General features: G+C 42.0%; 1 protein-coding gene across 1 annotated transcript in view; it reads left to right on the plus strand.

The window, feature by feature from the left end:
• Positions 1-4,858: 4,858 nt before the first annotated feature.
• Positions 4,859-22,818, plus strand: part of RERE (arginine-glutamic acid dipeptide repeats) — a 423,849-nt gene continuing 405,889 nt past the window's right edge. The window contains exon 1 of the mRNA XM_024750016.1: positions 4,859-5,319. The gene's annotated coding sequence lies outside the window, so the exon portion shown is untranslated. The remainder of the gene's footprint in view (positions 5,320-22,818) is intronic.

Below are 22,818 nucleotides of genomic sequence, written 5' to 3' on the forward strand. Positions count from 1 at the left end.
TGGTGGGTGGGGTGAAGCTCATTATTGGCTGGTATTTGCACTACATAAACTTGGAAGGCAAATTCAAAGAAAATGCCTAGAAACAAGCTTCTGTCTGTTACCAAGCTTGATAAAGTACCATAGTTTCGCTTAAGGCATTTCAGGGGAAAATAATTTACTTGTTCTAAGGCTTGAGTACTTCTGATGAATTATGAAGGCTAGTTACTGGCCATACGTTCAAAGAATTTGAATTTTTTTTTAATGATAAAAATTATACATGCTTGATATGAACAGAAAAAAAATTTAAAAGAACAGAGCTGAATGAAGTCAAAAGTCAGTCTCCTGTTCCCTCCTTGCTTTCTGTTCCACGCCTGGTGGATAAGTTTCTAGACGTTTTGAAGCAGATACAAATTTGTCCTTTTAAAAAATACAAATGGAATTATACTTTACATAATTGTTCTGTGACTGGCTTTTTTCATTTAACTCTGAATCCCAGCTACCATTCATTATCAATTCAGATTTACCGCATTCTTCTTGAAACTTGTAAGGTATTCCATTGTATGTTTGTACCATAGTTTATTTAAACATTTTTTGTTGCTGGATGTTTGGCTTTTTCCAGGTTTTCACTATAATAAATCATGTTAAAAGCCTTTTTTTTTCCTTGCAAGCCTTTTTGTATATATTTTTGTACACTTGTGCAAGATTATTTGTAGAATGGCTTTCTAGAGGCAGAGTCGCTGGGTCAGAGGGTATGGGTATTTAACATTTTCACAGATCGTGCCAAACTGTGTTCTAAAAAACGGAACGATTACATTTTTACCAACAGTGCAGCAGAGTGCCTGTTTTCCCATATTCTCATCAATACTTTTGAAAAAAAAAATTCCTGAGGTGATTTTAATTTGCATTTATTTCATTATGAGTATATGTTTATTGAACACATTTTTTTCTGAGACTTTTTTGTTCATATATTTGTCTGTTTTTCCATTGATTTTTTTTCCGACGACAGATTTGTGGGAGCCTTTGTATTAAGGAAGTCAGCCCTTTATTATAGGTGTTGAAAATATTTTCCCTCCGTTTGCTTGTTTCTTGCACTGCTATGGTGTTTTTTATGCTTTATAGTGATATAAAATATTCATGCAGCAAAATTTATTGGTATTCTTCATTTATGACCTCTGGGCTTCCTGTCATGCTTAGAAAAAACTTCCTCAATCCATGATTTGAAAAAGTTTCAGTATTCCTCTAATACTTTTATTGTTTCATTTTTTAAAAACAATAAAATAGCTGACATATACAAAAGAATAAACATAACCTATATGTGGGTTATAGAGGACAATCATAAAATAACCACTAAACTCAACCTAAGAAATAATGGTTTAGTGGCTTCAATTTTTACATTAAAAAAATCCATTTATAATTTGGGAGAAGGGGTTTAGGAATAATAGGAATCTAGTTAAAAATGCTTTGTTTTTCTGTGTTGCTTTTGTTTCCCCATATAGCTATCTGATTACTCAACATCATTTATTAAATAATCCTTTCTTTTTTTCTCCTGGCTTCTTTTAAATAATGGTATTACATCTCTGATGTGACTTCTGTATACAAATTAAATTGCTTCTACCTGTATTAAGATATATAACACTAACGAAAGTCCTTCTTGATGTTTTCAGATTCAGATAAGTGTTCTCCATATTCTAAAGCTTGCTAAAAAGAAAATAATGAAACTTTCTCTAATTTCATAGTGGGAAAAAATCCCACTGGATATTTGAACTCTTTCAACTTGAGCAAGTTGTTTAACTTCTCTAAGCCCCAGTTTCTTGACCTTTAAAATGGAGATAATAATAATACACATCATGGGCTGCTGTCAGGACTAAGTGGGCTGAGAAAGCAACATGCTTTGCCTGGCACTTGGAACATAATAACCTTTCAATCAATGGTTTAATCGTTGTTTTTGTTACAGTGTATTGTTATTACCTTATCAGTCTCTTAGTTCCTTGGAAGGAAGCCTGTTTTCTCTGGCTTTATAGTTGGACTACAATTCTTGCATGTGATTGTTATAGTTAAAAAGGTCTAGTTTGCTAATTTTTGGCCCAATACCATAATATTATGCTTTATAACGATGTGGAATTTTGAGACTTCTAAATCTACATTAAAAAAAAAACTAAATGAAAAGGATGTCAGTCCCTAATACTAGGTAAATATAGTTTCCTGATCTTGAGAACCTTTCTCTTCCCTGCTGAATGGCACTGCAGGATCCACGGGCATCACCTTGGAACCGTTGTCCATTCCTCCGCCATGGAGCTGAACCTTTCTTAGAAATAGTACTCCTGGAAATGCAGATTTTGATGGAAACTGAAGCCATCTAAATAATGCACTTTACCCTTCATTATTTCCAAACTGATGTGGAATAGTTCCATCTGAGAACCGTTTACTGAATTTATTATGCTGTAAAATTCCGTTCTCACATATTAGATAGATAAGGCGGTACTAACTAGTTTTCCCATTTCATAGCTGAAGGAATTGCAGCAGACAGGATTTTTCCTGCTGAAAGTTACTCAGAAAGGTAATGGCAAAGACCCATTTGATTTTAGATCCCTTGGGTCACAGTCCAATAATATCTACTAGTCCTATCATTTAAAAAAATCAATTAATTAGGGTTTCCCTGGTGGCGCAGTGGTTGAGAGTCTGCCTGCCAATGCAGGGGACACGGGTTCGAACCCTGGTCTGGGAGGATCCCACATGCCGTGGAGCAACTAGGCCCGTGAGTCACAACTACTGAGCCTGGGTGTCTGCAGCCTGTGCTCCGCAACAAGAGAGGCCGCAATAGTGAGAGGCCCGCGCACCGCGAAGAAGAGTGGCCCCCGCTTGCCGCAACTAGAGGAAACCCTCGCACAGAAACGAAGACCCAACACAGCCAAAAATTAAAAAAAAAAAATTAATAAAAAGTAATTAATTAATTAAAAAAATTTTTTGGCTGCCTTGGGTCTTCGTTGCTGCGCTCAGGCTTTCTCTAGTTGCGGCGGGCGGGGGCTACTTTTCAATGCGGCGCGCGGGTTTCTCATTGCGGTGGCTTCTCTTGTTGCCGAGCACGCGCTCTAGGCGTGTGGGCTTCAGTAGTTGTGACATGCAGGCTCAGTAGTTGTGGCTCATGGGCTCTAGAGCACAGGCTCAGTAGTTGTGGTGCACGGGCTTAGTTGCTCCGTGGCATGTGGGATCTTCCCGCGCCAGGGCTCTAACCCATGTCCCGTGCATTGGCAGGTGGATTCTTAACCACTGTGCCACCAGGGAAGCCCCCTATCATTTTTTAAACCGTTGGATGTGGGAAACTGCAATCTGAATAGATATTGCAAAGAGAAAATTATCACTTTATTTGAAATAGATGAGTGAATTATTTTGCACTATGTTCTATCCCTTAATTATTCTATTATATACAGATCTGAACTCCTTCAGGAAGAGTGTATGATACAAGGACTCCAATAAGCATTTATAGTGTGTTAACAAACTAACAGTAGGTTGATGATTCACCCTGGATTCATGCCAGGGGCTGTGAAAGAACTCAATAAGCATGATACGCATTTCAAAAACTGCTAATCATAATTAAAAATTCCAAACCCTTCAATCCTATAAATTATGTTAAAAGAATATGAGCATTTGGCCTGCCCCTCACTCCCCTTATAGCATTGTAGACCCTGTGATTATCAGTTTTTGGGAAAGTGGGACACAATACAATGTTTTTCACAGAAAAGGTGATACTTGGATTTTTTTATTTCAAACTTACGGCATAAAGTTTTATACACGCCTCTCTTTCCGAAATCCTCTCTGTGTCTGTGTTCCTTCTCCATTCCTTGATGAGAATTTTCAGGCTTTTCATCTTTATACTTTTTTTCAAATAAGCAGTGCAATCTACCAATTTCTTTTTTTCTTTAAATAAATTTATTTATTTTTGGCTTAGGTTTTCATTGCTGCCCGCAGGCTTTCTCTAGTTGTGGTGAGCGGGGGCTACTCTTCATTGCGGTGCGAGGGTTTCTCATTGCCGTGGCTTCTCTTGTTGAGGAGCATGGGCTCTAGGCACTTGGGCTTCAGTAGTTGTGGCACGTGGTCTCAGTAGCTGTGGCCTGCGGGCTTTGGAGCGCAGGCTCAGTAATTGTGGCACACAGGATTAGCTGTTCCCCGGCATGTGGGATCTTCCTAGACCAGGGCTAAAACCCACGTCCCCTTGCATTGGTAGGCGGATTCTTAACCACCGCGCCACCAGGGAAGCCCCTACCAATTCCTATTTTCTTTTTCTATTTAATCTTTACCATAGACTTATTTTGAAGACGTTAATATGCATCAGAATTTCCAGTCTTTGAGCGAATCGTTCGAACCCACTCCAGGTCCCCCCAGGGATATGAATCCTCATCTTAAGTGGCTGAAAAGGCAAACCGTGACCCTGGTAATAACAGGAGCACTGGGCTCCAGCCAATCCCGCCCCTGGGACCTGCCCGCTGCGCGCCGCGGCCCGGGACCCGCACAAAGACACGGCCGGCGGGGAACCCAGCCCACCGCCAGGCCGCCTCCTGGAGCGCGCGCTAAAGCCGGGCAAGCCGCGGAGCCAGAGCTCTGCCGCTCCCCTCCTTCTTTTCTGCTCATTTTATTAGAAAGAGGGAAAAAAAAAAAAAGAAGAGAGAGAGAAAGAGGTAGACGGAGCGAGCTCGGTCTCAAAGAAGTCCTGCCCCTTCGCCCGCCCTCCGCCTCCCATTGGCCCGGCCTCCTCATGCGTCACGCCGGGCCTCGCCAATGGCGAGGCGCGATACTGCGAGGTGGGCCGGGCCCGAGCGCGGAGTGGGCGGTGGGTCGGTACAGCAGCCCCGCCGCGGCTCGGCCACCATAGCCGAGGCGCCGCCGCTCCTACAGACGCTCGCGAGCCGTTCCCCGCGCTCCTAGCCTCCTCTTCCTCCCGCACGCCCGAAACGCTCGCCCGGCTCGGGTCTCGCCCCCGCCTCCGCGCTCCTCTCCCCTCGCGCGCCTCCCACATTGTCTCTGCCTCGTTTTCTCTCCTACTTGAGGGGGGAAAAAAAAATACACCATCATCCTCCGGGAGCCCCCTCGCCCTCAGAAAAACAAAACCAGACATGAGCCTTGGCTCCCGTTCCTGAAGGACTGGCCGAGCGCGGAGCCTGGTGGAGCCCGCACGGAAGGTCACGGGAGGGAAGCCCCCGCAGACCCCGGCTCTGTCCCCGCGGCCGGCCGGCCCTCGGCCCGAGCCCGGCGGCCCCAGCCCCGCGGGCCTCCCGCCTCGTCCCCCCACTTTCCCAGGAGCCGTTCGAACACACCTCCGTTGATGGTGTAGCGCGTCCGGGGGAGGTAAGTCTCCAAGTTGCCCGCGCGCGGCGTCTGCCCGCTGTTGTGGCCCCTCATCCTGGGCGCGGGCGTGGGGCGGGCCGAGGGCTCGGCATGGAAGCCCGGGTCCCGGGTGGGGGCCGCGCACGGCCGGGGCGGGCGGGAATAAAGGGCCGGGGGCCGCTTGGCCCTGTGCGGGCCAGGTAGCTGTCCCTCTCGCCCGCTGACCCCTGCTCTTTCTTAGCTGCTTAGCCCTGCTCTGGTTTGACTTGTCTGAGGTTAAACTGTTTCATGTGACTAAATCATGGGCTGAACTGGGGGGCGGGGGGCGGGGAGGCGCGGAGGGAGGAAGTCCAGGACCGAAACTGTGAATTTCTTGAATGTTTGTGGATTTGGGGGTCTTGGGGGTTGGACTTTTCTTAAAGTCTCATTTTCACGTTAGGGGAAGATTCTCTCTTTGTGTTCGAAATCTCTAGTCCTCTGCTCTGTGTGGTTCTTGAATTTTAAAACCAAAACTCACTTGCGGCAGCAGAGGGTTCTTACTGTCATGTTTTAGTTCAGCTCTCTGAAGGAGAGTGGCTTTTATTTTTATTAGTATTATATTTTTTAAGGTTTTGGAAAGAAGAAAAAGTAGTTTTACATAGATCATGTGTTGGGAGGGAGAAAGCATTGCAGGTTTCCTTTGAAACTGGTTGCTTGAGAAGTTGTTGAAAGGAAAACAAAATGATTCATTGTTGAATTGTCATTTTCCTGTGCCTCTTTTCCAAGGTTTGCTTACAGTTTTTTTCTGGATTACAGACTTCAAACATTGATTTAAGCAAAATGTGTCCTTGAGAAAATGGGTACTTTAAATGTTTCAGTATGTGTTGCTATTTTAAGGTACATTTAGAAAGTAGTTTTGTATGAATCCTGAAATAGTTTTCTCCAAAGCAATTTTTTAAACACAAAAAAGATAACTAGTAAAAGGGTAACTCGGTGAATTGCACAACAAACATTTTAATGTAACACAAATTAACACGTCCTATGTTTAGATTTGAAGCAGTTTCCATAATTGCTTTCCATTTAAAGAGACCTTTTTGTCTGGTGTACACTGGTTTCTGTAGTCTCAGTCTGTTGGGGGAGGGGAGAGAGGATGGATTTATACAATAGTAAAATCATCTTTGGGTAGCTATTTCCTTTCCTCGATTTGCTTGCTGAGTTAATTCCACCGTAAATTATGAACCAGTTTGGATTTCGAAGGCCTGGGCTGGATGGGAAGCTGGCCTCCAGCTCTCCCTGTTGTTGAGGTCGAAGGGAAAAAAGGCAGAGGCAGACACACACACACACACACACGCACGCACACACACACACACACACAAAATACCAGGCAGAGGGCTCATTGTTCTTCCATACACACATTCATTCTCTCTCTCCCATATTTGGGACTAGGTTTGCACAGACAAACACAGCTCTTTTTGGGAGAGGGGAGAGGAGATGGAGGAAGGGTGGGTGCTTTTCTTCTTCAATTTTCTTCACCCATCTTCTGTCTGGCCTTTTTTTGCAACCTTGTTGAGAGGCAGAAGAGTACGTCAGAAACTAAAGGACACTCAAAAACATGTTCAGAGACTCCTCTTTTCCATCACCCTTTCTTGCCTTTGCAGCCCTGGTTTCTACTGTTCTTTCTTTTTTGTGCATGTAAAGATAAAATCCCTCATTATATGTCGTGGCCTTATAGTCAGCTTTCGTATTCCTCAGTGCCCCTGACTTTGTTGGAGACAGTGATTTGTTTAGTTCACTGTAACTGTAGTGCATGTGACCAGGGTCGTCTTTTCTAGGTAAAAGTAGATTGTCTCAGTTAAGATGATAAAGATTGTATTTGAGGTTAATAGTTAGCAAAGTGTGTGTGTTTACGTTTTGGTGGTGGTCTGAAGGTTTGATAAGACAGGTATACTGGCTGTTGAGCTCTCTGTGTTTTGTATTGTTTTAAAAACTGGGGTTATAAGAAAAGATCTGGTTTTCTGCTTTTGGGGCTAATGTAGAGGCTTCCTGGAACGCTGGACAGGGAATAGGCTGAGAAGAGTACACCTGGGTTAGACCCAGCTCTGGGCCAAGGATGCAGGTTGGTGTGAATATTGTGGGTTGCAGAGTAGCGCCTTCTACTGGTTAATTGCCTTGAAGGATCCAGACGAAGAGGATGGGGGAGGGGATTAACCTCTGAGGCCTAATGCTTTTCTTTTGAAGACAGTTGTAGTGCTTTCCTGCAAATGCCACTTCCCTGAGCTACTAATACAGATGCTGTTTGACAGGCACGGCTGCATTGAGGCTTTTTACATTACTGGCTGTCTTGACATTAATTTGTTCTATTATTAGAAGTATTTGTACATTGTGACTTCCAAGGACTCTGTCTTTTATGAGAAATACAGTTTGCCTTGAAATATTAAAAAAGGTAAGGGGGTTATTTGTGTTCTTGGTGTCTGAAACTCTACATACTCTAGCAGTCTTTTTATTTATTTATTTGGCTGCGCCGGATCTTAGTTGCAGCATGCAGGATCTTTAGTTGTAGCATGTGGGATGTAGTTCCCTGACCAGGGATTGAACCCGGGCCCACAGCACTGGGAACTCGGGAGTCTTAGCCAGTGGACCACCAGGGAAGCCCCACACTAGCAGTCTTTGAAAAGTTTTCGGTATCATTAGTAAAAAGTCAAGTAGACCTACCCTATAGAAAAGAAAAATCCCAGCACTGGACCCAGCACTTTTCCCCCAAGATTTAATGGGGGTGGGAGGGGTGGGGGATGGAGGGGTAGGAGAGGAGCTCACTGAAGTCAGCAGTTTTGCATATGTAATAGTGCTGCACTGCAGTAGTGTTTCCAAGAGTCATATAAACAAAATTAAGTCTGATAGGATAAATTGTTCTATGGATTAGAGTAAAAAAAAATGAGTCAAGAGAAGATGCAAAATGAGTATGTACAGATTAATACAGAAGGCCAGATTTCTGCTCAAAGGCTTCTAAACCAAGGTGTAGTTTCAGAGGTAATCTGCTTGATAAATACCTTGAAGAATTCTTATTATAATATGTCCTACCCATCTCAACTGTTTTAAAGTAATGAACTGTTAGAGAGGTTTGCAGTGGCAAGGGAGATTCAGTGTAGAATAAACATCTTCTGTTCCAGACTGGCTGCTCTTAGGAATGTGATTTCTGATTCACTTTGCTTTCAAAGCTTAGAGTGTAATCTCTAAAGCTGTGGATCTTTTACAATGAAATGTGAACAGGTCAAATGTATTATTTATTCAGCAAGAGTAGAGTCAGGTAATTTCAATCCCCTATAGTCTCTGCCAGTGTTTTGTTACAAGGTAACTAGAATAACTGAGAACCAATTCACAACAAGAAGGTAACCTAAATCAAGAAATAAATGCACCAGTTACTTTTTCAACTTTGACTTAATGGTTAGTCATAAAGTTTTTAAAAAGTGAGACAGTAATCATTGTCAGGTCCTGCAACAATTATATGTAATATTGAACAGAAATATGCCAGGTGCTGTAAACACACACACACGAATATGGCTTGTGCCCTTCTAAAAACCAGTGTATGTTGAATATTATTATGGATTTAGTAAGCACTCCTTGCTTTTAAAATTAGTTTTGACTCTCTAACATCTTGTTCAAATCTCAGTAATGAAAATTTACGTAGTAAAATCAGTTGTATATACCAAGTTCTTTGGGGAATTTTGTGCTTTTCTCCTAACGGCTTTTGGCAGCTTCTTTTGTAGTTGATTTAAAGGTTAAGATAGCAGAGAATTCAGGTGTTTGAGTCATTAGTGTAGCACAGCTGTGAACTTCATCTCACACACACACACACACACACACACACACACCCTGAAACAATACACTATTGTCTGAGATAATCAGTTTCTGATAATGTGCTCTAGTTCGTTGTAGGATTTTTCAACAACCAGGAATTTCTCTTGAATCATAGTTAAGTAATTGTTAGTAATTAATATCTTGGTAATTATTCCAAATTTGTAGCTCTACTTGTCCTAAGTGTGATTTTGGTGAGCCTGTTGGCTTGTGCTTAGTTTCTTGTCTAAGAGAGTTCTAGTGTTTTTTAAATAAGAGGAGAAAATGGTTAAGATTGCTTAAGACATTTTAGTGAACATTTGACCACAAATAACTCAAATATGCTGAAATACGAAATCTATTTTCCAAATTGGATTTTGTTTGGAATTGTGATTTGTATAACTTATTGGTTTGGCAAGCAACGCAAGATATAATATGTGTCTGTACGTTAGGTAACAAGGTCAGTAGGACTGCTAATACTGTATGAGGTTTTTTGGTAAGGTGACCTGTTTGTGCTAGTGTAAAATTGTTGTTTTTATTTGGTAAAATTTGCCAGTATGTCAGCAACATACTTAACTGTGGACTATTTCTTTATGTGGTTACGTTACAAAATGATAAGACTTCTAATTCATAGATCACTTGGTATTTGAGGAATTCTTACAGCCTATTTGTCTTGGGCTTTTGCAACAGAAGTTGAGGCTACGGGTCATATCCTGATTTTAAACTAGTTATATACATGTGATTTGTGAGGGTTTTGTACGGGGAGCAGAGAGTCTTCTAAGTTATTCTCACATATTGGGAAAAAGTGGAACAGAAATTTAAACTTCGAGAGGCCTCACGGAAGCACCACAGGTTCAGACGGGTCTTGTGGATGCCAGAATGCTGTTAGGGGTATGGATGCTGCCCAGCTTTAGTGACCCGATTACCGCGTTGCCGCCTCAGTGGGAAGCGTTTGTTGACCGTATACCCTAGCGCCAGGGCAGTGTATGGATGTCCAGACTGTATGTAGCATAAGGACACCACTCATAAGGGCACAGTGTTTGCGCTGTTGGCCTGGACTAACCTGAAGGAGAACTCGTGAGCAAGCGTGGCCGTGCAACATCTCTAGGCAGAGTGTTGGAGCAGCCTGGGAGAGCCCCTCCTGCAGAGACCCATTCCAGCACCCATGGCCATGGCCATGGCCACGCTCAGCAGAGACACCTATAGGTGTCCACTGGCTCCCAGAGGTCTGATTCCTGACGCCCTGACTTCTTTGGGGGGTGGGGAGCAGGAGGCGGGTGGAGTTGCCGTGGCACTTAGTGTGTGGCGTGAACACAACTGAGGAGGGTGAGCCAGCTGGAGTGTGGGCATGTGTCTGCATGTATGAATTTGGAGAAGCTGCCTGGGAGGCTCTGGAAACCTCTCCCTTCCTGGGCAGAACCTGGCTACTCTGGGGAAGTGTATCCACGCTAGAACAGCTTGGCTTGATTCCTCATGGGGTGGGTAGACTCTGGCCACTGATTTGAAAACATATTTGGTATATGAAAACATCACTCAGGTGGATTTAAACTAGATGCTTCTGGGACTTCCCTGGTGGCACAGTGGTTTGGAGTCCACCTGCCAATGCAGGGGACACTGGTTCGATCTCTGGTCCAGGAAGATCCCACATGCCACAGAGCAACTAAGCCTGCAAGCCACAACTGCTGAGCCCTCGTGCTGCAACTGCTGAAGCCCGCACGCCTAGAGCCCACGCTCTGCAGCAGGAGAGGCCACCGCAATGAGAAACCCGTGCACCGCAGGGAAGAGTGGCCCCTGCTTGCTGCAACTGGAGAAAGCCTGTGCGCAGCAACGAAACCCCATGCAGCCAAAAACAATAAATAAATAAAAATAAATACATTTAAAAAAAGAGAAAAAATTAAAAAAAAATAAACTAGATGCTCCTTATTAAAGGCAGAGCCTGTGTTCCTCCTGCCCATTCACTCCTCTTTCCATTCCCTCTCCCTTTCTGGGTAGGTCATTGAATGTGACTGAAGGGGCATCACCTGGCTGAGATCCTGCTGTCTCTGGCAGGGCCATCACATAAGGGTGTTCAGGTTGAACAATAATAACTTAAATTTCTTATTGAAGAAAGGTGTTCTTTTCCTGCACAAGGCACTAAACAGCCAGAGCTTGCCCACCTGATCCTCTACTCTTCACTCAACTGTTTTATCTCTGGTTTCTTCGTGTCTTTGTCCCTCTGCTTCCACTTCCACTAAGGACACTTTTTTTTTTTTGGTACGCGGGCCTCTCACTGTCGTGGCCTCTCCCGTTGCAGAGCACAGGCTCCGGATGCGCAGGCTTAGCAGCCATGGCTCACGGGCCCAGCCGCTCTGCGGCATGTGGGATCTTGCAGGACCGGGGCACGAACCCGTGTCCCCTGCATCGGCAGGCGGACTCTCAACCACTGCGCCTCAAGGGAAGCCCAGGACCCTTAATATATTTAACATTTCCCAAGAAAGAAGATCTGATAGGTTGTTAGTTATCATCACTGTTGGTAAAGGGTTTGGGATCAGACTGCCTCTTAAGCTGCCTGCCTACCTTCTCGATGGCGGGGTGCTCACGCCAGCTCTCATGAGGCGCACAGTAGGAGCTGAGGGGATGGAAGGCATTCTGAGCCATGGCCTATGGAAAGGAAATTTTTTTTCTTCTTTTCTATCCTATGATGCTTTTTCCATCTTCATTTTCCCTGACATCTGGTGCAGCTGTTGTTGCTTTTGCTAGCTTATCTAAGTTTATTTTCCTTTAAGAAACTGTACATAATCATCAGTGGTAGTCAGTTATGTTCTCTTTTTTAGGTGAGATCATTTTATTAAATTTGTCTTGTTTTATTTCCTGTGAATCTCCTCATCTACTTGTCTACCTACCTGCTTACCCAATTTGGTGTTTCCCAAACTATGTCATGGCATACTGAAATGCTGCAAGTATTTTAACTGTTCTAAGGTCAAATAAATGTATAATGCATGTTAGCACCCTAAAGCCTTAAAAACTTAGGACTGTGGTATGTAGAGGGTTTTTGTTTGTTTGTTTTTCCCTTCCCCAAAGAATACCTGTGATGTTTTAATGAGAACCACTATTCTGTAGAACAGTTTGAGAAACACATGTGAAGCTAATCCTTTCTTAATCAAGTGGCTTGTCCTTTTTTCCTTAATAATGAAGAAGTCAGTTCTGGGTGTTACTGTTATAATGCTTTGCCACTCTCTACTGTTTTTCTTCAAGCAAGTTTTCCACTTTAGTCTTTCCAAGGGTGCAACATAACTACTATTTCCACCTTAATACATTTGTCATTCTGGAGTTACTTTTGATTGTTGCATCTGTTATCCCTCATTCCATCTTGTAATCAGGTCAAATCAATATTTTTCTTTTTTACCCTGCTCCAGTAGCTATACTCTTATTCAAGATATAATCACTTCATTTTTGGATAACTGCAGTCAGTTGTATAAGCACTGGTCTTTTTACAAATAATAAACAAAAACAGGTACTTAACTATGCAGTTCACTGAAGTAAGCCTTATAGGCATGTAAAGGTGAAGAGAGCAGCCTTCTAGAAATTTTCTCTATACTGGCCATCGGTGTACATTTAACTGTTAGAAGATAAAGGTAAGTGTTTTAGGGGATAAACAACAAGGTTCTACTGTATAGCACAGGGAACTATATTCAGTATCCTGTGATAAGCCATAATCGAAAAGAATGTGAAAAAGAATATATATAAATGTATAATGGAATCCCTTTGCTGTACAGCAGAAATTAACACAACATTGTAAATCAACTGTACTTCAATAAAATTAAAAAAAGATATTTTAGAGACACAAAATATTCTGGGGTTGTATCAGTTATGTATTGCAGCCTAACACATTACCTCAAAACTTGGTGACAGCACAGTAAAATTCATTATCTCACAGTTTCTGTGGTCAGTAGTCTGGGAGTGGCCTAGTTGAGCGGTTCTGGCTCAGAGGTCTCTCCTGAGGTTGCAGTTAGGATGCAGCTGGAGCTGCCATCATCTGAAGGCTTGATCGGGGCTGGAGGCTCCACTTCCAGGTGACTCACTCGCTGGGCTGTGGGAAGAAAGGCCTCTGCAAGAAGCCTTGGTTGCTTGCCACATAGACCTTTCCATATGGTTACCTGTATGACCTCATTACATGGCATTTGGCTTCCCCCAGAATGAGAGGAGGGAGGGGAAAGAGAGAAAGCGAGGAGGAAGTTTTTTATGGCCTCATCTAAGAAGTCACACACTGTCAGTTCCATCATTTCCATTAGTTAGAATCAAGTCACTAAGTCCAGGCCACAGGCAAAGAGAAGGGAGTTAAGATGCAGCTCTTGAAGGGAGGAGTATCAAAGAATTTGTAGATTTTAAAACTACTACAGGGGGGGGCTTCCCTGGTGCCTCAGTGGTTAAGAATACGCCTGCCAATGCAGGGGACACGGGTTTGAGCCCTGGTCCGGGAAGATCCCACATGCCACGGAGCAGCTAAGCCTGCGCGCCACAACTACTGAAGCCCGCACGCCACAACTACTGAAGCCCTTGTGCCTATAGCCCGTGTTCCACAACAAGAGAAGCCACCGCAATGAGAAGCCCATGCACTGCACCGAAGAGTAGCCCACGTGCAGCAACGAAGACACAATGCAGCCAAAAATAAATAAATAAATAGATTAAGAAGAAAAGCTATCACAGGGGTTCAAAGGAGAGCGATATAGAAGATTAAAAAAAGCCTTCCCCTTTGATTAGTTATCTTCAAGAAGTGCTTTACTTTAACTAGCAGGTAGTTGCTGGTTCTAAGAGGAGAGAGATGTGACCATAACCTCACATTATTCATCTTCTCTCTCTGCCTTTGTTGAGATATCATTTATTTCCTACCTTCTTTCTGTTGTAGTTCCATCAGATTTCATCTATTTCAGTTAAAACTGTGCTTAGGACACACTGCCTTAAGTTGTTTTGGATTGGCTACTCATATTTCCTAGCAATTAAGTACCTTCAGTTCTTTAACCTTTTCACTCATTTTATCACTTCATATCTTGTATCAATGTTTATTCTTTGCATTTGTATCTCATTGTTAATCATGTTCTTTCCATTAGATTGTAAAGCCCTTGGAAGCAGAAAGCTTTCCTGTAACTATACCAGTATGTATGCTCACATGTAGAATGGGATGTATTCTAAAAGACACATTTCATGGTGTCTTAAGATGCCGTCAGTAGTAAGATGCACCATATTTTATGTACCACTAAGAAATAAAATGCTGCCAATTAAACTATGTAAGACCTGTCCCAGTTCTCATGACTTACAAATGTGAAACATCGTGTGCCTTAGAACCATTGAAATTTGACCATCTATTTAGGCCGTCTTTCTTTTCACAACTGTGTATTCCTTGGAGGTCATTTCTGAAGGTAGATTTTAGAGCAGATTATTCCCTCCCATTGAAACAGTGTTGTGGGTGGTGTCCCGTCTAACGTGCTGCGCCCAGCAGTGTATTGAAAGCAGGTGCTTCCATAACCCATAGTCGCTGTAGTTCTAGTTCCCAGAGTAGGTATACCTATTACATGTTTTGATTTATAATTTACTGTGTGTTTTATATGTATATAATACAAAAATACCGGCTTACTGCATCATCAGTTTGACTTAAAATGTCAGCTTTATTTTAAATATTGGTGTTCGCATGGTTCTGTCCATTAACTCCTCCCTCAGCGCTGTCTTCCAGAGTGACCTCATTCCACCTAGTGCTTCCAACCTGCAGGTTTATAAATACAGCCCTGATCTCTCTTCTGAGATCTGGACCCATGTTGCCCTCTGTCTCCTCGGATGTCTTCTGGGCACCGAGCCTCAAAATTTACCAATCTGTATTTGTCCACCCATAACTATTATACTATTGTAGCAAAGTAGTTAAGACCTCTAGACTCAATTTCCAGCTTTCTGCTTATTAACTCTGACTTTAGGCAAGTTACTTACTTTCTGTGGCTCAGTTTCCTCATCTGCAATGTAGGGGTAATAATAGTACTTATAAATTTGTTGTGAGGACCAGTGTAATTAGTACATATAAAGTGCTTAAACTGTCTCTGGTAACTAATAAGTGCTCAGTGTTAGCCTAATTTTAAAAATAATTCCTGTTATCATTGTCATCCATAGATCTAGCTTTCCACTATGTCCTGTTTCTTTATCTGCAACACTCAACAACTACGAGATATGTAGGAGCAATGGGTCAACTCTAGAGGGTTCAAATAAATTCTAAGTCAGCAACATAAAGTTTTTACTATTCCTTGAATATAGGAAATGCTACAGAACAGTACATGATTAAATGTAAAGTGAATGACATAGACCAGAAAGTATCGGTGAGGTTTGGGGGTGTTAATGAATAATCAGACGTCATAACTTAGCTGTACCTCTTCCTTGTGATGTTCCTAAAGGAGATTTATGTAAGTAGAATAATGGCAAGTGGGAAATTCAAAGTATTATTTTATTATTAATTGGGCTTTTGGCCAAAATACCAACACAGAGCTGGGTTGGGGTGTGTATTGCTTAAACTTAAAGCCTAGGCAGGGGACCTCCCTTCCTCCTAAATCTCGCCGACTCACTCCTCTGGCTGGCCACTGTACCAAAGACCCAAACGTTAGTCTTCTAGAGCGTGTGTGAGAGAGACGAGCAGGAGCATGACGGCCATCCCTGAGCATATATGTGTGTAACTTTCAATCTGCAATTAATATTCGAACTTATAAACAAGTCCAGTCAGTGTTGTGGACTGTGACCCCATCAGATTAATACTCCCTCCTCTTAGAGAGGTTCAGGAAGGTAGGATATGGAGAGAGAGAGGCGCGTCTTGTTGGTCCACCTTCAGCTCTCTAGTGAGCTTGGTTTAATGGCCTGTGAAAAATAACCAAAAACAGTTGGTTGGCTATCGGTGTAGCAGCCCTACATTCTGACTTTTTTTTAGATCAGCCCCTGGGACCTGGGGGGAGGTGCAAAGTATTTTTCAAATTTAAGGATAAGGTTACTCTCTGAGATGAAATTAATGAGAAATGTCATGTGATAAATAAGATTTGCCATTTGGAAAAGTGGCCCACCATTAATGATAGCTACTGTGGCATTTCGGTAATGTGCTGATTTTAATTTTGGAAATGGGAGTGTAATCTTTGAGGAATATGATTATATATAATTATGTTAACAGAGCAGAACTGAAGCCTAATCATATTATGCTCAGTCTGAAACAAGACTGTGACGACAGATGGGGGATGATTAACTTGGAGGTTAGAAAAGAGGCACCTGGAGTGTGCCTTCAGATTTTGCAACCTCAGGTACATTGTTCAGGTAGACTGCAGGAGGGCAGAGCTCAGTGTTCCTTGCATCTAACACGTGAGGAACGCCGTAGGTATTCATTCACTTGTTGAATGACTGAATGAATAATTTTATTGTGTAATATTATTGATGTTGATGATAAAGGAGATTTGGCTTCATCTCTTAACCCCAGAACATATTCAGGAAGCTGATTTCTGGACAAATTCTTGATAATGACATTAAAAAATAAATAAATAAATTTATTTATTTATTTTTGGCTGTGTTGGGTCTTCGTTGCTGTGCGCGGGCTTTCTCTAGTTGTGGCGAGCGGGGGCTACTCTTTGTTGTGGTGCATGGGCTTCTCATCACGGTGGCTTCTCTTGTTGCGGAGCATGGGCTCTAGGTGTGCGGGCTTCGGTAGTTGTGGCACGTGGGCTCAGCAGTTGTGGCTCGCGGGCTCTAGAGTGCAGGCTCAGTAGTTGTGGTGCACGGGCTTAGTGGCTCCATGGCATGTGGGATCTTCCCAGACCAGGGCTCGAACCCGTATCCCCTGCATTGGCAGGCAGATTCTTAACCACTGCATCACCAGGGAAGCCCAAACATTTGATTCTTATCATTTATAAATTAGAAAACTGTGCACACATCTTTTAGCTATTAATATATTGAGGAATGCTTTTATAAACAGTTTATTAATATTCTTTAAGATATCTAGCTTTATAAAACATCTGCATTTTTCTTTAGTATTTTATCTGTAATGGCTTAGCACCTTTTTCATAGCTTAGTGAGAATTTTATTTTATTTATTTTATTTTTTGTTTTTGCGGTACGTGGGCCTCTCACTGTTGTGGCCTCTCCTGTTGCAGAGCACAGGCTCCGGACGCGCAGGCTCAGCGGCCATGGCTCACGGGCCCAGCCGCTCCGCGGCATGTGGGATCTTCCCGGACCGGGACATGAACCCGTGTCCCCTGCATCGGCAGGCGGACTCTCAACCACTGCGCCACCAGGGAAGCCCTTAGTGAGAATTTTGGAGTCTTTATGGAATCCTTAAGCAGTTTTTACATTATGAAAAAACTCTAATAACTTGGTTTATCGGTATGCTTGAAACAGTCTGTAAGTTTCTTGATAATGAACAATGACTTTTCTTCTCACAACTCGGGAGAAATTTAATTTTGTAAGTCATAGGACACAGTTTATCTTTCTGTTGGTTGTCGTATTTTCTTTGCCGCAGCATACATGTACACAGTGTGCAGTTGTATAATTGACATACCAGTTACTTCTGTCAACTTAGACCCAAAGTTATGAATGTGTCATAAAGTTATAGTGTCCAAGAACTTCTTAAAACCCTGTGTTAAGAAATTGATCATAGTGATTGCCTTTTAAGGAGGCATGGTAGGGCACTGGGGAGGGGGATGGAGAGAGAGGGAGCCTTACTTTTCATACTCCTACTGTTTGTCATGTATAAATATTATATAAATACATAAGAAAAAGCTGTGCTTTTTATTTTTAGATTCTTGCCATGCTTTTGTTATTAGATGCTATAGTAACACATCAGGTTAATTTGTGTATGAACTGGGGTATACACAATGACGTATACACCAGTTGTGTGCCTTTGAAGAATTTTCTCACCAATGAGAATAAGACGTGCACAGTGGAGTACTAGGTAGAGGAAAGTACCTCAAGGTGTTGGTGCTGTGGTTTAAGAAAGAGAATTAGCTCTGGCTGGAGGCCTTAGGGAAGATGTGGTGTAGGAGGAGGTGTTTAACCTGTGTTTTGAAGGATTGACAGGATTTGGACATGTGATAAGTAGCTAAGAGGATTTCAGGCAGGAAATGTCATGGAGCAAAGGCACAAAGTCTGGAAAACATGGGAAATGGTACATTTGCTGCTTCTATGATGAGGATTATTAAATTGTGTTTCAATTTCCTTTTTTTAAAAAAAGTCTTTAAAAATGTTCTGTAGCAGGTGCAGGCAGACGTAGTTCTTTCAACTCAGGTAATTTATGTTTGAAGCTGTTGCTGGTAGCAGTTCCAATCAGATCGCAGGAGCATTTTGGAGGAGGAGTCCTTTGGGCTGATTTCTCTAAGGAAGAACAGACTGGTTCGGCTGGAACAGTAGAGCACTGGAAAGACAGGGGTCATTGCATGGGGAGACTTAACACCAGGGTGAGACTATTTGAGAGCCTGATGCATTGTAATTAAATATACGTTGTAATTATAAAATTAATGTATACTCATTATAATTGATTCATACTGTTCAAGAAGAGTAGTGCCCACTCCCCCAATATTCTTCTAGACATTTCCTATGCATGTATAAGCACATGTGTATGTGCTATACATACTATCTTGAATTTTGCTTTTTACTTAATACTCCAATCACACATTTTTCAAGTCAGTGGTAATTATACCTCGTCTTTCTTTTAAAAAAAAATCTGCATAGTGGGGCATTGTGTGGATGCATACTTTAATTTCCTGTTGATGGACACTTAGATTGATTCTGGCTTGCTTTTTTTAATCCTTGTACCTGTACAATTGCATAGATGTATCTGTAGGGTAAATTTTTAGAAGTGGAATTGCTGCAGCAATAGGTGTGTGCATTTTTAATTTTCAGAGCTGTGAATAAATTGTCCTCCAAGATGTGCCAGTGTACCCAGAGTGTTTTAGGGTTTAGATTTCCTTATCTTATCACCAGCCCTGGACAGTATGAAAGTTCTTGATCTTTGGTAATCTGATAGGTGAAAAATGTACAATATTTTATTTTAATTTGCATCTTAGACCATGAATGAAGTTAATGATCTTTTTATATATCAGAATTTTAAAATACACATTTTTGTTGTCTCTCAGTAGTAGAGCTGGATGGTTTATGTTATATGGATCGCTTCTTTCCAAGTACCATTTATTTGTTTATTTAAAAAATAACTTTACTGAGATATAATTCACATACTGTAAAGTTTACCCTTTTAAAGTATACATTTTGTGGGTTTTACTCATTTGTTTTAAAATTGAGTGCCAACCATTGCTTTATTATTTGTAGTAAACAACTATCAAGCTGAACTTGAGGTCCTCTTTTCTTTCCAAGCTCATCAGCACATTAGGCCCAAAACAGGAAATGGGAAATGCAACTTTTCTTGTTATTTTTCCAGTGTATAGGCCTCTCTTACCTGAGGGTACAGTTGGGCTAGCTGGGTTCCAAATGGAATTATGCATGACAACTGCCTTGGAATCTCAGTGCTTTGGTACTGGATGGGGAGTGATTTCTTTTAAATAACTTGTAGTTGAAACTGATTTCCAACTGCTAAAGGTGACACAAACTTTTCGACTTTTCCTGAAATTAAAAAAAATACGAAATCTGAAGTGTAAAAGCTTTTGAGGTAAAAAGATTAAAAAAATATGGTAAGTCAGTTTTTTTACGTGGCTGAGTCAACTCCTTTGTAGTTACTATAGTCGTCTTTTATTTCAGAGATTTCTTGTTATATACTAAAGTGTGTGTGTGATGAGGTGGTTACACTGCTTCACTTTAAGAACAGTGCTGATCCGGCTTGTGTGTGTTTCTGTTATGTTTCACAGGTATTTTCTTGTGGAGAAAAGCATGCTGGCAACTGTCAGACTGATTTTTTGAGCAAAATCTTTCTGTCCTCTAGCATTGACTCCCATCTAGTAGAGTCCCAGGTAGCTCCTGTCCAAGGACTATTACAGAATAGTAGCTCTTATTACTGGTCATATCTGGGACCCTCATCTGTATGGTTGTTCCACTTGGGGAAAGATGTTGACAGAGTCTTATAATGATTTTCTATTGATTTTGATAGAACTCAGTTATTCTTTACTTTGAGTTTTATAAAGTAATGCTTTAAACATTTAGTTTCCTATTCTTCTTAGTAAAATGTCCTTAAAACTGTGATTCTTTTGCACTTTAATCCCCTCATCTTCTATTATTTCTCCATATTTTTATGCTTCTTCTGTTTGGAAAGTTGTTTTTGACTGGTTTGGTTTTAGTCCTTTAAAGTGTCTCCTCTTTTTCTCCCTTGACATCTCTTTTCTTGTTAACAGTCTTTTCAAGTTTCAGGATTTTTCCTACCATAAAGTCCCTTGGTCTTTGGCTTGTAGTTTTGATTAAAGTGGATTTTTTTTTCTTGGGCTTTTAATTAGATTTTCTTTTCCTTTAGCTCTTCATAGGGAGATTGAAGATGGTGCTGACTGACACTCGGGTCAGTGGCATGATTACTTAGGGTGAGACTAATATGAACACTGAGTGGCTTGAATATCGCATTTATCTTAATTTATGTATGTTTCCATTTATACTTGAGGGCAGTTTCTTGGCTTAGAAGCACTGTCCTAAAAAAATACCCAAATAAAATTCTTGTGTGCTGTGTGCATTTGGGTCAAGGTGAGATATGAGAACTGGGCGACCTTTGGGGAAACTGTTTATAACCCTAGAAATAATGTTTTGCTGATATGTGATGTTGCTTTGATAGGAGAGAATAATTGGGTCTTTTAAACACACTGTACGTGCTGTGTAATTCATGTTCTTTCTTGCTTCACCAAAATGTCCTGAACCATGACAACCAATGAGCATTATAAATAAGCTTGATTAGGTAGTGTGAGAGGACCTGGATCTGAATCCACCTGTACCATGGGTTCGAAGGGTGATGAAGTGCCGTATTTCCTCAGCTGTCGAATGGGGACTGTAGTACATCAACTGAAATGAAAAAATTGATATGGAAGTAAATTGAAAAAATAAACTCTACAAATCTGGGGGCTTCCCTGTTGGCGCAGTGGTTAAGAATCTGCCTGCCAATGCAGGGGACACGTGTTCGAGCCCTGGTCCTGGAAGATCCCACAGGCTGTGGAACAGCTAAGCCCGTGCGCAACAGCTACTGAGCCCGTGCTCTAGAGCTCAAGAGCCACAACTGCTGAGCCTGCGCGCCACAACTACTGAAGGCCGCACGCCTAGAGCCCACGCACCGCAACGAAGAGTAGACCCCGCTCTCCGCAACTAGAGAAAACCCGTGCGCAGCAATGAAGGCTCAATGCAGTCAAAAATAAATAAATGAAATAAATAAATTTATTAAAAAAAACCCTCTACAAATCTGAAGTACTTCAGTTATTGTTTTCTTTCTCAGGAGCCTAGGCTATTGCAGCTCACAACCCTTACTTAATCTAGCAGTATTTATCTTCTGTAATGTTACTTCTAGAGAAACCCACTGTTTTCTTGATGTATTCCTTATACAAACACTACATGCAGGTGTATTTGTTTTAGATGTTTTCATGCAGTTACTGCTAAGTGCTCAGTGAGTGTTCAGCTGTAGTAGAGAACTTAGATGTCTTGTCCTAAAATAAAATTTTTGTTTTCATTTTATGACAAGAGACATCAAAAATACATTTTATGAGAGTGATAATGCATTGCCTTTTTCTTCTTTTTTAATAAACGCAGCAACTTAAAAATCTCAGAGATCTGTAAATATATTTTTTGGTGGAAAAATATAACGAGGATGGCATCAATAGGTTGTTTGACTTAGGGGATAGGAGCAGGTAGCAGTTTTTCCTGCCACCTCAGTCACAGGCCTGTGAACTTTTAATGTTAAGATCTAGAGAGAGCATTGTTAGCATGTGGCCCCTGAAATGATTTAAGAAGCTGTTTAAGTTGGTTATTCCAGTCTAACCGCTCAGGAAGGAAGCTTTGAAGTTTTTTTTACTTTCTGGGAGTCAAAGATTAATTTGTAATTAAAACTTAAGGGCTTCCCTGGTGGTGCAGTGGTTGGGAGTCCGCCTGATGATGCAGGGGACACGGGTTCGTGCCCCGGTCCGGGAAGATCCCACATGCCGCGGAGCGGCTGGGCCTGTGAGCCATGGCCGCTGAGCCTGCGCGTCCGGAGCCTGTGCTCTGCAACGGGAGAGGCCATAACAGTGAGAGGCCTGCGTATCGCAAAAAAAAACCCAAAACAAAACATACAAAAAACAACAGTTAGTATGGGTCTCTCCCCCTCCCCTTTTAAAAAATGGTCCTGAGTCACCGGAGAGTTGTCTGGTTAAGTGCTTACTTTTCCCATGAGGTGTTCAGATAATTGGTTTTCTCATTTGGTTTGGATATTTGGGGTAATTTCTCCCCTTACAAATCAAATTCCGTGGGAACGAGTCATATTTTTATCACTCCTGGAGAAGAATACTGGTGGCATCAAATTCCTTGCATTCCCAAAGTCCATTTTGCTTGGATCTTGCCTGCCTTCTTGTAGTTTTCTAGAACGCTGATTGCCAGTCTTGCGGATGTGGGGCTGGCTTTCATATCCAAGGCATCCTTTGAGGCTATTGAAGGACCGTAGAGGATGGAAATGTTAAGGTTGCAAAGTGCTTGCGGAGTACCACACGCTGCAGATGTGCTTGCTGCAGTGATTCTTTTTTTTTTTTTTTTTTTTTGGGGACGGGGGCCCCTCACCCCTGGGGTC

Source organism: Neophocaena asiaeorientalis, unplaced genomic scaffold, assembly GCF_003031525.2.
Source record: "Neophocaena asiaeorientalis asiaeorientalis breed wild unplaced genomic scaffold, Neophocaena_asiaeorientalis_V1.1 scaffold275, whole genome shotgun sequence".
Taxonomy (NCBI): Eukaryota; Metazoa; Chordata; class Mammalia; order Artiodactyla; family Phocoenidae; genus Neophocaena; species Neophocaena asiaeorientalis.